Below are 14557 nucleotides of genomic sequence, written 5' to 3'. Positions count from 1 at the left end.
TTTTAACAAATGTGTTACATCCCTACTAATAATTAATACTTTTATTCAGCAAGGATGCATTAAACTGATTAATGAATTGATTACAGTAAAGTTTTTTTTTTCATTATTACAAAAGATTTATATTTCAAATAAATGTTGTTCTTTTGAACTTTCTATTCAGCAACGATTCCTAAAAAAAATGTATTATGGTTTCCACAAAAATATTAAGCAGCACAATTGCTTTCAACATGGACAATAATAAGAAATTAATCTTGAGCACCAATTCAGTATATTAGAATGGTTTCTGAAGGATCATGTGACACTGAAGAGTAATGATGCTGAAAATTCAGCTTGGCAATCACAGAAATAAATTACATTTTAAAATATATTCAATAGAAAACAGGTATTTTAATATTTCACAATATTACTGTCTTTCCTTTTTACTGTATTTTTATCAAATAAATGCAGCGTATTTATTCATTTTAAATATAGTTACTACAGAAATTACCAGAAATGTTCTACTATATTGAGATTTAGACTTGTGCCGGTATTCGGTAATGCGATATATCACGGTAATTAAACCTGTTATACTGTATTATGACAGCACTTTTTTTAACTAAAATTCAATACCGTGACAATACCGTATACCGTGATAAAAGCATTAGCAATTAATCGCAACATGAAAATTTGATATTTTCCCTATTGAGATTATACTGATATTTCGAGGTTTTCTATGACCATGGGAAGTGGGAACCCAAAATTCAATACCGTGACAATACCGTATACCGTGATAAAAGCATTAGCAATTAATCGCAACATGAAAATTTGATACCGGCATATCCCTATTGAGATTATACTGATATTTCAAGGTTTTCTATGACCATGGGAAGTGGGAACCCTGTTTATATAATAATATACGCACCATACTTTTGGAATGACATCACATATCTTAATGGAGAGCTTGCAGCAAACCATTTTTCCACATTTGGGCTAAGGAAACCAACTATGTCCTTACTTGACATCCAAACAGGTGCAATCATTCATATCAACAGCACAAATGTTCCACAACATTAGATTAAAGAGGTTGCAAAGCATTACACCATTCTAGAATCTCACTTTAGAGGGTAAACTGACTCCAACATGTGTGATTATCTTCAGCTTGGCATGATTAGTCACATTATCGACTCCAGCCTTTAAAATGGTAATTACATGTGAACATGTTAATTATTCATGACACATTAAAGCAATTTAAAACAGCACTGCAACAAATGTCCCAGTAATGTAACAAAACCTCAACATCCGATCTAACACACTACAGAAACAGGGTGTGTAAATCATATTAAATGCTCAAAAATGATCAGTGCAATTCTGACCCAGATTTTCCAGCGTTGCATGTGCAGGGATGTGGGATTGTTAGCAGGAAATATATGTAGGCTAGCAGCTGTTGCTGCACATTCCCTGCAGCACCGCACTTCCTTATGATCTAATCCCAAGTGAAAGCATGTATACGAGTCCACGTTACAAAGTGAGTCGGGGGCAGGTGTGTGCAGCATATTCACAGTATGGCGCTGCCCAGGGTTCCCCCACCCCCTGTTCTGAGCCCCTGATGGTGAATGGCATGTGTGTATGTGTGCAAGGAGGGGCTACTATGAAGCTGGAGAATAAGGGTGTGTCCTCAGACATCCTACTATAAAAAGAAACAGTACGGTGCATGCGCTACATCTGTCCTGTCCTCACAACACAGCCCAGAGAAACATTATTGGAGCATTTGTTCCTCGTCATGACTCATGGAGGCCTTCCTCAAGAATGACCCACTTTTGAACCGTGCCATATTCCATGAGATCCAGATGGCAATCTTCTGGGTAGTATGAAGTTCATGAAAACTTCTGATCTGTCTTGTGGAAACAACTTTCATTCAATAAAACAGGACAGGCCATTTAGTGCAATTTGAACTATTAGAACAAAAAGAATCAGTGCAATTAATAACGGAACATATATATATATATATAAAATGTTAATTGTGGTAATAGGGAAAATAAATGGAATGAAAAGACAGAAAGAATCCGTGCAATATATGCAATATACATAATTTAAAATATTATTTTAAATTGCATAAAATATTTTAAATGATATAATGCATTCTACAAATTAAAATTAAAATATTTTAGAATACATTATATTATATTATTTACATTTTTTATGCTGAAACGTTCATTGCAGTAAAATGAAAGGAAGGAAATATAACATATATTTAATATTAACATTATACCGTATTAACCTAACGTTATATTATTTCTGAATTTTCATGCTAGAATGTTTAAATACTTCTAGTTTGCAAAGCATGCATTCAGTCACGTGAAGTGTAAACATGACTACAAGAGGTATTTTATGACCATGTACACACATGCACATTTGTGCAATGCAGTGCATCAGTGATGTCTTCTGATATGTAGATTGCATGAACAAGGCTTCATTTTAAGGCTGATGATGATGGTGATGAAGTAGACTCATCCCATTTGGACCATATCGAGGGTGTCACACAAAGGGGCGACCAAGCCCTTACTCTAAACAACACATTCAACACGCCTCAAGGCATCATGAAATGCCAACGTTGGATTTTCAAAAGGTATAAGGATATTACAATGGCTTCATAACGGAAATATCAGTTGTCGGGCGTGCGCTCGCGTTTAATCGTGTTTATTGCTGGTGGGCTCGAGCTGTTTGTGGATATACGACATCCACATTGATCGACTAGATTATTAAATATCGTTCAATCGATAGTTAAACAATTACCAGCTCACATTAGGAATGATACTGTATAAGGGAAACACGAGACACAAGACTGGGAGATTCTTTCCATACCACAAAATTACAGGATTCCGAGCCAAGCAATATATCTCTGTGCTAGTCAGTGAGGAGTTTCTTAAAATAACTGACAAATGAATGCAAAATAGCGAGACATAGCACACTTACTTCCCTTGTTATATCCTTAAAAAGCGATTTTCCTTCACTTTCAGCACTGGTGAACAATAATGCCTCTTAGACGGGCAGGCAGACACACAGGCAGATGCTTCGGTAGACCTTGCAGCAGCATCCCCAGACAGTGAGAGCCGGGCGTTGACCAATCACAGGCGACATCCACAGCGATGGACTCAGCAGCGGCCAATGGCATTGCAGTATGGGCGTGTCCTGTCGTCAGTGGTACGTACCATTTACACAGATTTACAGGATGGAACTGGATCATTAATGTGGCAACCGTGCAAACCAACACACACACACACACACACACACACACACATGTATATAATATTATGTGTCCTTTCCATAATATTATATTGAAATCTTGGATAAAATGTATATATTTTTAGAAGTTAAATGTTATTTAACTAATAATGATATACAATTAATAATCTAATGAATAATCATATATCATTTTATGGTAAATACTTGCAAAGAAAACAAACAACGTTTTCACAAAAAAGAAAAACAATACTTTTATTCAAGTGTTCTCCAGCACAAGTACATAAATGGAGATGGTCCTCACTGCAGAACACAAGATCCAGGGGGTGTGGTTGGATCCAGATCCAACTCCTCCCACCTTACATAAACCTAAACCTACCCGTCTCCACCCCTAAACTTACTATCTCCACCCCCTAGATGTGGATCCAACCCCCTCCCCTGGAACTTTGTTCTGCAGTGAGTGGCTACTGGACCAGACCATGAAATAGTTTTTTTTTTTCTTTTTTTTATAAATATACATAAATATAAAATGTACAAATATAAATAATGTATAATATAGGTATACAAAGTATTATATCTATTTATTCTAGTTGTGTCCATATTCTTATGCTTATAATAAATATAATTATTTAAATTCAAAAGTTCTGTCATTTCCGGAAATATATGGCATGGAATGTAGGACTTTCAAATAGCAATTCTGCCTGGATATTAAGCAAGTACATGTTAACAGCAAAATTTATTACATTTTTTTTTATTTCCCATTATGAGTACATGATCCCACAGATAAGCACCAACTACAGCAATGTCTATTCTAAAACAATATAAGAATCTTTCATCATTTATCATTATTTTTTCAAGTACAAAGTTAAAATGCCTTTGTTAATATCTTTATATGAGAGAGTAAAATAATAGTGCTTCTCCAATACTACAAGAAACAATCAGACAAGTTTACTTATTTTCCAAATACTATATTTTCTCAATTAGATACAATGTTTAGCACCTTAGGAAACACCTACAATCCCTCTCTTAGTACTTAAAAAATAATTAAAAAGCAAATCGAAACACACTTTTGTATGTAGGGCTGTGCAGTAAAGATGGGACTGTTAAAATCACTTAGCGAACTCATTCTTTAGTTTTATCCTCTGTTCGACATATATAAATATGAATTACAAAAGAAACCCTGCTGCTTTATAGCTTATGTCAATTAGCCTGTTGCCATTTTGTCAATTACCCCCTCTTGCGATTTGAGTGCTGTTTTGATTCTGTGATATATATTAGCAAAGAATTATATTTGTACATCTCATAGGTCATTAAAAAAAAAGCAACAGACAATTTCTATGTACAAAATGTACAAAAAGAAAAAAATCTGGGCATCGATGAAATTTGGGAAAATAAGAAACAAAACTTTGCTGAACATGACAAATGTAAAGGTATGCAAGCAGTGCAATGCCTTACAAGAAGAGCCTAATAAGGATTTCATTAGAGCCCGTTTCTAACCAGATTCACAAATTTAGCCTACATATAGCTTGCGTGATAATTCAATTATTGACGTGGTCAACATCCACCATTGGCAAACATAATAATGTTTTCAGATCTACGCTAGGGACCAGACGTAGGTAACTACTTTTCCTACAGGGATATTTAACAAACACACTCACTTTGGGATTATATAGCAGTAAGAACCGTGAGCAGACACTATTTCTCGAAGCGAGTTATGATAAAGCGACTCCGTAGCACATGGAAACATGAGAGCGGTACTATTGGAATTCGGCCCCTTCACCACCAGCACGACAGACGGAGTGATTCTATCCTAGCTCAATCGTTCACATCTATTGGCACAGCCCTACTGTACACAACAACGTATTACCTTATATAACGGCAAGAAATTCACATCATTAAAAATAACCAATTCACAAGAATCAAGGAGAAAGATTTAAAAAAATATCAAAGAAATAAAGAAGTATACATATACAAAAGTGCTTGATATTGTTGGTAACACAGCACAACAAATTGCTAGTAAAAGGTAGAAGAGCATTGTGAAGCCGCACCTTTAAAGTTTGCACCTGACTGAGAATAGCCTGCGGACGCCGCAGTTGAAGGCTGATTCACCTGGCCGACAATATATATGACCGACGCCATTCTTCCTGCGGCCGCCACGCATGCTAAGAGTTGTACAGTAATGATTCTGGCCTGTGTGACACTTCAAAAAAAGTAGCTCACCACAGCCTTTGTTTTCAAGGTATGGATGACAAAAACATCACCGCCCATGTGGCTGGTTTCATGCGTTCGGATTGCAGGCATACTGAAGGAAGCAGACCTCAAAGATTGAAAGGCTGAGGCTTGTTTTTTTGTCTTTATTTTGAAAAGAGCACCAGAGAATATTGTACAAAAAGGCTGTAAAAGATATAAAATGAGATGTGGCAGACCCTTTTTTTTTTTTAAGGTTTCAGTCATTCGTTTTCCCTGGCGACGGTACAAAACGTGACCCCATGATCTTGTTTCGAGTAGTAGCACCACATGAGTTGCAATGTTTTTCACCACCTTGAAGCACCATATTGTCACCTATTACAGTAGTACCTTTATTACCTTCAGTTATGTATAGAAACTGTAAACAAAGAGGTATTTGTGATCTGGTGTTTTGGATTGGTTAAGACAGAGCTCCCCTGATCCTAAGAGAAAGACTTTTTTCCCCGCTTTAACCAAGGCTCAGACGCTGGAGGAGAGGAAAGGCGAGCACCATGAGAATTAGATCGATCCGCGACCCGATAGTCGAAAAACTCAGGAGTCGAAATGCTTGGGCGAACTAAATGCGATTTCCATCTCATCGAATTTCTCGTTTCTGCCTTGAATTGTAACATCGTCTCTCAGTGCCTTAAAAGGAGGCCTTGTCTCAAGTATAGCTTGCACACATAAATCAATTAAAATACTGGATAACACTGCTAAACTGTAAAACTAATAATAATAAAAAAAATTAAATAGAATTAAACAAAGAGTCAATTATTCCAAACCAGAAGAAAAAAATCAAAACAAAACATGAAATACCTATTTTTCTGATTTCGAACTTGCAAATAACATACGAGAGCTTGGTTTCAAAGCTCTTGGTATAACTTCGGTTTAGATTTTTCTCATCTGTACTGGATTTGAGTTCAGACGCAGGCGAAATACTCTTTGAGTGGTGCAAACAAGTGACGGATGACCGGGATGCTCCACGACCTTCCCAGCAGCCTCTGCCTGGCCAGACGACTCATGTTTGACACGTCTGTGTAATGGACAGGGAAGCCGAACACCCTGAAACGAGGTGAAATGGGCAGAAATTTTGTTCAAATATATTCACAAGTGCAACACTCTTGTGATATAAATAAACAGATTATGAATAATCTAGAACAGTTTATTGCAATTTTTGTTTTATAGATACAGAATATCATACAGGATGAATTAAAGGACATTAAATTGATCAAAAGTGATAGCAAAAAAAAAAAAAAGCTGCAAAAAAATTATATTTCAAATAAATGCTATTCTTTTATTCATCAAAGAATCCTGGGAAAAAATATTACAGCTTACACAAAAATAATAATATAATATAATAAGATATATAATACAATAATATAATAAGAAATGTTTTCAGCATATTAGAATGATTTCTTCTTTTAATTATAATCTTACAGTTTTCACTTTAAGAAGTAAACTGCTAGTAGTTCACCGCTAAAAGCAGAAAAAATTTTAATAAAAATGGACCAAAAAAATTGGGCCAAACATATTGATGACCCATCTTGTGCTCAGGGACATAATACAAAGTTCTGTCCAACAAAAAGCCCTTTTGAATAATAATGTCAAGTGGGTGATCACAAGTGGTCAGCGCTACATGCTGGTGTAGACGGGGTACTAAACATTTTGTGTAGCAATCATTTAAACCCCATTAAAGGACAGACACATGTGGCTACATCACATGTGTAGTATAATCGCTGATCTGTTCTGATATCCATACTCCTCTCAACCATGTACTGTACTAAAACAAGGGTTTTATACTTCACTGGTTATGTGTGGCTTTAAAAGAAAATACTTTCTGTCAAAAAAATTGGGGAAAGTTTGTATATATACATCAGTGTTGTTTTAGTATCATTGGGATATTATTATATTATTTTAATATTTGAATACATTTTTATATTTTCTGTTTTCATTTTTATTTTCATTAAAGTTTTGATCATTTTATTGTGTTTTTGTCATTTAAAATTTTTTTTTTTTAAGTTTAACAAAAAGTTTTTATTTACCTTTAATTCAGTTTTAGTTTTAGTTATTATAGTATATTAAGTTAAAGGGGTCATATGATGTTGCTAAAAAGAACATTATTTTGTGTATTTGGTGTAATGAAATGTGTTTATGTGGTTTAAGGTTCAAAAAACACATTATTTTCCACATATTTTACATGATTGTTTCTCCTCTATGCCCCGCCTTTCTGAAACGCGTCGATTTTTACAAAACTCATCGGTCTGAAAAGCGAGGTGTGCTCTGATTGGCCGGCTATCCAGTGCGTTATGATTGGTACGCCACCTACTATACGGTGATGCCGTGTCCGGCCGGAGCGACGAGACAAAAAAATGAAAACCTATTATAAACGAGGCATTCGTTGCATCCAGTAGGGACATAATTACTGATTATAATGACTTATACTGTCTTATACTATCTTCCCACACAGTGACGTAGACATGTGGGGGCGTGTTTAAACGAGGCGTTTTAGGAGGGCGTGGACCAGTCTAAACATTTATAATGAATATCTCTTTGGGTTTGAGACTTTAGTCTTTGCAACTTTAGGGATCTTATCTATTCACAAACAGCTTGTAACACTCCAAAGAGAAAGGAAAACTTGAAATCACATCATATGACCCCTTTAAAGTAAATGAAGCAACGTGTCGACTTGCTTTTTCTGTCTTAACTGACCACTTATGGTTAAATCTCCAAAAAGGATTTTAATACCAGGTATAAATATAAACAGAAATATAATCAAGCCATGTTAAAATATATCAAAACAGGAAGAAAATTGTGTTTGTCAAGCCATTTCATGGTGTATATAAATGTTTATAACAATGCATATCAGTGGATTACATAAGACATGTCTCATTGTATTGATATGTAGTCCTATTCTGTTCTACTGAGTAAGATATGGTTTTAGTCAGCCAGTAGATGACTGATGATTCAATCAATATGAGATAAAACTCACTGTTCACTGCAGCAGGTCCTCGGGATCTCTCTGTTGAATAAATGTCAGTGTGACATTTCACATTTACATTTGGGCTTATAGCTTAGAACTTTTTAAAAGACATTTCGTCATACCTCTCCATCTCAGTGCACCACAGGATGTCCTCTTTGTCATTCATGAAGACAGGGAAGTGCTGGTCTTTGCCTTGCTTTATAGAATTAGACCGAGTGGTGATGGTCCGCACTTTATCAAACTGTAAAAGATGCGAAAAATAACTGCTATTTGTGTTGCTTTACAAAGCTTTATCCAGAAATCAATCGAGGGTTGGTGTAAGAAGCACCTTAGCTGTCCTGCCATGCTCCAAACAGTCTTGAAGGTCCAGTTTATCAGTGCACATGGCGGTCAATGGTCTGACAGGAGAAGGAAATAAAGTGGTAAAATGATAAAGTGAGAGATTAAATAATGAAGTGAATGAAGAGTCCACGTCTAACTAACCTGTACATGCCAGGCAGGTTACCCCAAAAGTAGCGAGCTCTGTGGGCAGCAGACACCTCCTTGGCATCAATCATCACTGGGTTGCACTGTGATACATAAACAAATAAATCTCAAAAATAATAAAATATAACAATAATTTAAATTTAAACTTTATCCTAAACATTTGTAATATTGACCCTAGCAAGCATATGAGGGGTTAATTTGTTTCTACACCGCAGGTCCTTTTACCACTAGGTGGCAGCAAAACCCACTGGTTTATATTAAAGCCCCTCTGACAGTATAAGACATATTCAGCAGCACGGCTTAATCGTCATGTTTAAATGGTCAATCGCACACCTCTAAAAAGCGAGAGATGTCCCTCTTGTCGCTGACGCCCATGGCCACCACATTCTCAAAGAGCCAGAAGAACGGCCTGTGATCTCCCTCTTTAGGTCGGGCCTCATGTAACAGCCGGTAAAACTCGAAGAAGAGTCGACCAGTGCCCTCTGAAAGACAAAAAACAAGATTGAAAAACATTAAAACTCAATATGAAAATCATCATAAAAATGCACAAATATGTAAGCTGTGTTCTAAATATATACACTACCGTTCAAAAGTTTGAGGGGTGGTACTATTTTGAAAAAACAAAAACAAATGCTCACCAAAGTCTGCATTTATTTGATAAATATGGTAAAAACAGTAATATTGTGAAATATTATTACTTAACTTATTATTATTATTTAAAGTAATTGTTTCCTGTTTGAATACATTTTAAAATGTAATTTATTCATGTGATGCAAAACTGAATTTTCAGCAGCCATTACTTCAGTGTCACGTGATCCTTCAGAAATCATTCTAATATGCTGATTTGGTACTGAAGAAACATCTCTTAATCTTATTATTATCAATGTTGAAAACAGTTGTGATGCTTAATATTTTTTTCAGGATTCTTTGATAAATAAAATGTTTAAAAGAACAGCATTTGTATATATATATATATATATATATATATATATATTGTAACACAAAAGTCTATACTGTAACTTTTGATCAATTTAATGTGTTCTTGCTGAATTTGGAAAAGTTATTAAAAAAATTATTAATTTCTTAAAAAAAAAAAAACATCTTACAGACCCCAAAGTTTTGAACAGTATTTTAAAGAGTAAACATACTTTACTTGTAGTCACATACTATTGAAAAGACTAAGGCTAGAACACACAGCTGAATAAACTCCTACCGTAGAGACCTTTTCTTGCTGGATTCACTATGGACAAGTCATTGCACGGGCTTCCACCGATGACGAGATCAAAAGGACCCCATTCCTGGATCTGTGGAAGAACCACATTAGACAAAGATTAGACAAAAGGAAAAAAACTAAAGAAAGATTGATCAATATGAAATGTTATGGACATAGTCAAGTATGAGCCTATATCCTCCTGAAGAAGACAAGAAAAAGAGTTTTAAGAATTTATAATTTTTTCATTCATCACAATGTTTAGACCATAAGAAAAAAAAAGGAAAAATAACATTTTATTTATATGTTACGCTGTTGCCTCTATAAAGGACACCAGGACTTTAAAAAATAAAAATAAAAAGACACGAATAGACAAAAACAGTGGAATTTTTTTTTTTAATACCAAACTTTGTATAAAGATGATTCTCAAATAGGTTATGAGAGATATAACAGAATGATTTTATATACCATTTCGCTTTATGCAATATGTGTGTAAAATGGCCATAAACGGTTTTCCCATTATATACAATGTATCGATACACTATCTAATTTGCATATTATTGTGTTTTTGGGGCAACGTGTAATGAAAAAAGAAGTGTAATAATGGGAGTAATAATTGGCAAGATTTTCATAATAATATCTAATATTTCATAGGAATATTGATACATCATTTCTTTCCCTATTCACTTTTGTACTGTCTCCCAAAATGCGTAATAAACATGCTACAGTGGACATGAATGAAATCGATGTCCTGTTTCATAAAAGAAAGTCATATTTTGATTTGAAACCCCATAACATTTTCCTGAGATAAACAATTAGTCAGCTATAAATGATCATTACAACATATTATCATATTTCCATAAGGGTATTAAATTTGATGACTAAATTAATGTCAGCCATTTTTAAAAACCAAGGAGAGGGAGTGATCATGGTGAAACTTCCAAACATTTGGTATCTCTGAATGTGCTCTTTACAAGACACCCAGAATTACAACTGTGACATGTAAGGTCTCAGAAAAATTCGCTAAAATATAATGCCCTCTACAGAGGACAAAGCTGCATGGATTAATTGGAAAACGAACGATATAGTTTTAACCTGATTTAGTTTGATTTAGTTTAAATTTATATAGTTTTAACCTGAAGAAGCCTTTTTATGATACCATTACTGTCAAAATTATTGATAATGGTCAACAGTTATGAAGATTTCCGTTTTTGTGCAGTAGACAAGAGCTGTACTTAAAAACATTGCTGCCGCCAAGGAACCAAGATGGCCCAAATGTACAGACTTGCTTTAAAATAACTTCACCAGTAAACTGAGGTGAAGGATGATGCTTACGTTTTTCCGGGAGACGTTTCTCACATCACCCACATACATGATGTGTCCCTGGTGCCGAACGATACCCACAGTGATGGAGTGCTCGCACACTTCTGAGGCCACGTAACGCTCCACCTGGATACCCAGCTCCTTCAGAACCAGCAGCCCTGGCATAATCACAAACACCATGACAATCTACAACTAACTTGTTTTTTTTGTGCTAATTAGTGGACAGTTTCATTGTAGCATGCAAGAGTGATTAGTCACATGGCATTTACGGCTCATGTGATTGGCTCAAAACAACCCGGCTGCAGAACTGAGCGCCCATGAACAAAGATGGCGGATTTCAAATCCCATTCTTCGAGGTGGTACTGAATGCAAATGGATGCTTTTCTTCAGTTATAATAGACGTCCTTGCTTCGAACATGCCTATGATCCCCTGTCAAAGTTGCCAGGCCACTAGGTTTAAAAGCTCGGTCACGTTAGCAAAATATCAACGTAGTTTTCCTGGCCAAAAATGTTCACTGTCACTTTCAAACAGAGCATCAACTTGAACCCACTGCGAAATCTGCGTGAGGAAGTCTTTTGCCCTTATGCGAAATTCCCGATTGTGCAAATTCCTATTCAAATGACTGGATTTCAAATGTGACCGCAACTTAGCAGCTAGTTTCTTGATGGATTTAAAATTATATTATAGTGAAAGTTACACCGAGTATTTAATAACCAGATAAATCACTCTTGTCCAGCAAATATGCATACGCCACATAATAATTAGGCTTTAATGGCAAACGTGGACCATCTAGAGGGTCGAAACTGCGATTGTAGTTAATCCTAATAGTAAAATCACACATTAGAACGTGAGCAGTACAGCAGTATTGACGGGCGGCCAGTATAACAGTTAAGCTAAGTGCACTTTAAAAGCCAGGATACGTGTAATGTGATCAGCACTATTTTCTGCTGAGAGGATGAAAGGAAGGGCGGACATTCTTCACTAACCTGTTGCGATCCCATCAAAAAGTGACAGGACGCGAATGGGTTTTCTCTCCTCTGCCAAAACCGGAGGGTAGAGCTTTGGTGGTGCCTGAAAGAGAAGAAAGAAGACAGAGTGAAGAAGGGGGGTGGACGAGAGACGGACAAGACAGACAGAGAGAGAGAGGCCTTTAAAGCACACTGCTCTGGTAATGAAAGAGCACCTGTCTGTACATACTGTCTGTAACTAACAAAGAGGCCTTTACGTTAAACCAGTCCAGTAACAAGGGGTTATTGTTGAGCGCCTGTACAATAAACGTAGTATCACCGGCCAGTTTCATTAACCATTTTCTCGTGATTAAGTGTGGCTGCTTATCTGTGGTCTTTGTTAAACGTCTTAGTATTCAATAATGCTAACAATAGCAAACGCTCACTAACCTGTACTGTAATCCATTTAAAGAGTGCAGTGTGTAAGCTAAAACTCTATGATGTTAAGATGTGTACTCAACGCACAAAGCACTGTGACTGTAACACTCTCTGGCTGCTCTTCAGCACACTGGCCATTAGCCAAGCTGCTCTTTCACATGGTCTGGAAAGCAAATGGTTTGGGAGTCATATAATTACATAATAAAACTCTCAAACCATTCACGTTTAAACCACACCAGTTTTGACTAAAATGGTCACAGCTGCTCAAACAATGCAGTATTTATGGCTGTGAAATGTAAATAAGAAAACAAAATACATCTTTCTTTGGGTTTGTAATCTTTAGACATATTGCGGTGCTTCAAAATGATTTCACAATGTGATTCCTTGGTTTCCACACCTTTTCATCAACACATTTCCATGATTTTTCTGTGACGTCATTTCTGATTACTGGATAGGGTTTTTCGAAAATAATTTTATAGAGACTGAACTCTAAAAGAGTCATTTACTGCCAATGTCATTTCTAGAGCTGAATATGAATAGAAAAATCCATATTCACTACAGATATTTCCATGACTTTTCCAGGCCTGGCAATCACAAACTGAAAATGGCCTGATATTGCCAGACTTTCTGTGAGAATCCTGACTGTTGTTCACTCAGACAAGCTTCAGAACATCTCACAGGAAGGAAGAGAAGATTTGAAAAGTGTAGGCTACTTTAGACTAATGCACTTAAGTGGTAAAAATTTAATTTACACTACTGATTTGTTAAATAAATACTTCTATTCAGCAAGAATGCATTACATTGATCAAAAGTGACAGTAAAAGGCATCTATAATGTTACAAAAGATTTCTAATAACGACTGTTTTCAACACTGATAATAATAATAAATGTTTCTTGAACACCAAATCAACATTTTAGAATGGTTTCTGAAGGGTCACGTGACACTGAAGACTGGAGTAATGACTGTTGAAAATTCAGATTTGCCTTCACAGGAATAAATTACATTTGAAAATATAAAAACAGAAACATTTCACAATATTATTGTTAGGGCTGGGCGATATAACTAAAAAATGTATCAACGATAAAATGTTTAATATCGTTCGGTATCGATAATTATTGACATTTTTATAACCTTTTTTAAAACAAAGAGCAATAGAAAAAAATGTTTACATTCAACCACTGTATTTTTAAATTAACTCAATTTATTGAGACAAACGACTAGTTTTTTTGTTTTGTTTTAACAGTCAAACATAAAATAAAAATTAAACAAATATCTAATTTCTAATGTTTTATATGCAGATTAAATAGGTTAAACTTTTGGCTTGTTTCCCGAGGCCACAGGAGGGCACAATGAGCAAAATAATGCAGCACATTAAATTGCAACGCAATTTATAAAAAACGTCTATAAAAAACGTGTATTACATGTAAATTAACTCATATAAATCAAATATAATTTCATAAATTGCCCGAAGCCATGTGAGACACTTTTTTTTATGGATGGGCGCATTTTATTTAACTGCTTTTCGACTGATGCATGCAACACCCGCTGAGTGCCATGAAACAGCTTGAAAGATCTAACTAAAACATTAAACTACAACGTCACTTACATCATCATCACAGCATCTCATGCTCCACTGATGACGCTCCCTGACGCACACCTAACATTCGATTGTACCATTTTGGCATTCAAATGCAAATGTTTATTTTAAATTCGACTAATATTAATT

General features: G+C 35.5%; 1 protein-coding gene and 1 pseudogene across 1 annotated transcript in view; both read right to left on the bottom strand.

Moving 5' to 3' along the window:
• Positions 1–3065, bottom strand: part of LOC107666251 (dihydropyrimidinase-related protein 5-like) — a 21640-nt gene extending 18575 nt beyond the window's left edge. Inside the window, exon 1 of the mRNA XM_016457468.1 lies at positions 2953–3065. The gene's annotated coding sequence lies outside the window, so the exon portion shown is untranslated. The remainder of the gene's footprint in view (positions 1–2952) is intronic.
• Positions 3066–3953: 888 nt separating this feature from the next.
• The window catches only part of LOC107666250 (DNA (cytosine-5)-methyltransferase 3A-like), a 61049-nt pseudogene continuing 50445 nt past the window's right edge, over positions 3954–14557 (bottom strand).

Source organism: Sinocyclocheilus anshuiensis, unplaced genomic scaffold (assembly GCF_001515605.1).
Source record: "Sinocyclocheilus anshuiensis isolate Anshui unplaced genomic scaffold, SAMN03320099.WGS_v1.1 scaffold936, whole genome shotgun sequence".
Classification (NCBI taxonomy): domain Eukaryota; kingdom Metazoa; phylum Chordata; class Actinopteri; order Cypriniformes; family Cyprinidae; genus Sinocyclocheilus; species Sinocyclocheilus anshuiensis.
The sequence above is the reverse complement of the archived record's forward strand: the minus strand, read 5'-3'. Positions and strand labels throughout refer to the sequence as shown.